The sequence below is a fragment of the Cicer arietinum genome, unplaced genomic scaffold (assembly GCF_000331145.2).
Source record: "Cicer arietinum cultivar CDC Frontier isolate Library 1 unplaced genomic scaffold, Cicar.CDCFrontier_v2.0 Ca_scaffold_1721_v2.0, whole genome shotgun sequence".
Classification (NCBI taxonomy): domain Eukaryota; kingdom Viridiplantae; phylum Streptophyta; class Magnoliopsida; order Fabales; family Fabaceae; genus Cicer; species Cicer arietinum.
Window position 1 is genome coordinate 1 of NW_027335370.1, and position 1,450 is coordinate 1,450.

Sequence of the window (1,450 nt, forward strand, 5' to 3'; positions counted from 1 at the left end):
GGTGCAACACGAGGACTTCCCAGGAGGTCACCCATCATATTACTAATCTCGCCCAAGCACGCTTAACTGCGGAGTTCTGATGGGATCCGGTGCATTAGTGCCAGTATGATCGCACTTGCAAATTAATGCGTCGTAATTGTATATACGCGTTGCTACAAAGAAAATATCGCAAAAATAGGCACCCCTTACTAACTAATTGAAATCCATCCGAAGCATGAAACTTTCTTTGTAAAGACAAACTAATCTTATATTTATTTCCAACAACAAATAAAACGACCGACACGAAAATCGCTTTTTGATCAACTGTTCCCCCAACTGTTCCGTGAATTTTTCGGCAAAAAATAGAATAAAAAAAAAAGGTGCAACACGAGGACTTCCCAGGAGGTCACCCATCCTAGTACTACTCTCGCCCAAGCACGCTTAACTGCGGAGTTCTGATGGGATCCGGTGCATTAGAGCTGGTATGATCGCACCTGCAAATTAATGCGTCGTAATTGTATATACGCGTTGCTACATAGAAAATACCGCAAAAATAGGCACCCCCGACTAACTAATTGAAATCCATTCGAAGCATGAAACTTTCTTTGTAAAGACAAACTAATCTTATATTTATTTCCAACAACAAATAAAACGACCGACACGAAAATCGCTTTTTGATCAACTGTTCCGTGAATTTTTCGGCAAAAAATAGAATAAAAAAAAAGGTGCAACACGAGGACTTCCCAGGAGGTCACCCATCCTAGTACTACTCTCGCCCAAGCACGCTTAACTGCGGAGTTCTGATGGGATCCGGTGCATTAGTGCTGGTATGATCGCACCTGTAAATTAATGCGTCGTAATTGTATATACGCGTTGCTACAAAGAAAATACCGCAAAAATAGGCACCCCCGACTAACTAATTGAAATCCATCCGAAGCATGAAACTTTCTTTGTAAAGACAAACTAATCTTATATTTATTTCCAACAACAAATAAAACGACCGACACGAAAATCGCTTTTTGATCAACTGTTCCGTGAATTTTTCGGCAAAAAATAGAATAAAAAAAAAGGTGCAACACGAGGACTTCCCAGGAGGTCACCCATCCTAGTACTACTCTCGCCCAAGCACGCTTAACTGCGGAGTTCTGATGGGATCCGGTGCATTAGTGCTGGTATGATCGCACCTGTAAATTAATGCGTCGTAATTGTATATACGCGTTGCTACAAAGAAAATACCGCAAAAATAGGCACCCCCGACTAACTAATTGAAATCCATCCGAAGCATGAAACTTTCTTTGTAAAGACAAACTAATCTTATATTTATTTCCAACAACAAATAAAACGACCGACACGAAAATCGCTTTTTGATCAACTGTTCCGTGAATTTTTCGGCAAAAAATAGAATAACAAAAAGGTGCAACACGAGGACTTCCCAGGAGGTGACTGCGGAGTTCTGATGGGATCCGGTGCA

The 1,450-nt window shown here is 40.9% G+C and overlaps 4 non-coding genes across 4 annotated transcripts; all 4 read right to left on the reverse strand.

Moving 5' to 3' along the window:
• Nucleotides 1–117, reverse strand: LOC113785038 (5S ribosomal RNA). Its single transcript, XR_003471201.1, has one exon. It is a non-coding gene; the product is annotated as a 5S ribosomal RNA (ribosomal RNA).
• A 239-nt stretch (nt 118–356) lies between these two features.
• LOC113785037 (5S ribosomal RNA) lies at nt 357–475 on the reverse strand. Its single transcript, XR_003471200.1, has one exon. It is a non-coding gene; the product is annotated as a 5S ribosomal RNA (ribosomal RNA).
• Nucleotides 476–701: 226 nt separating this feature from the next.
• Nucleotides 702–820, reverse strand: LOC113785035 (5S ribosomal RNA). Its single transcript, XR_003471198.1, has one exon. It is a non-coding gene; the product is annotated as a 5S ribosomal RNA (ribosomal RNA).
• Nucleotides 821–1,046: 226 nt separating this feature from the next.
• Nucleotides 1,047–1,165, reverse strand: LOC113785036 (5S ribosomal RNA). The gene has a single exon (XR_003471199.1). It is a non-coding gene; the product is annotated as a 5S ribosomal RNA (ribosomal RNA).
• Nucleotides 1,166–1,450: the final 285 nt, after the last annotated feature.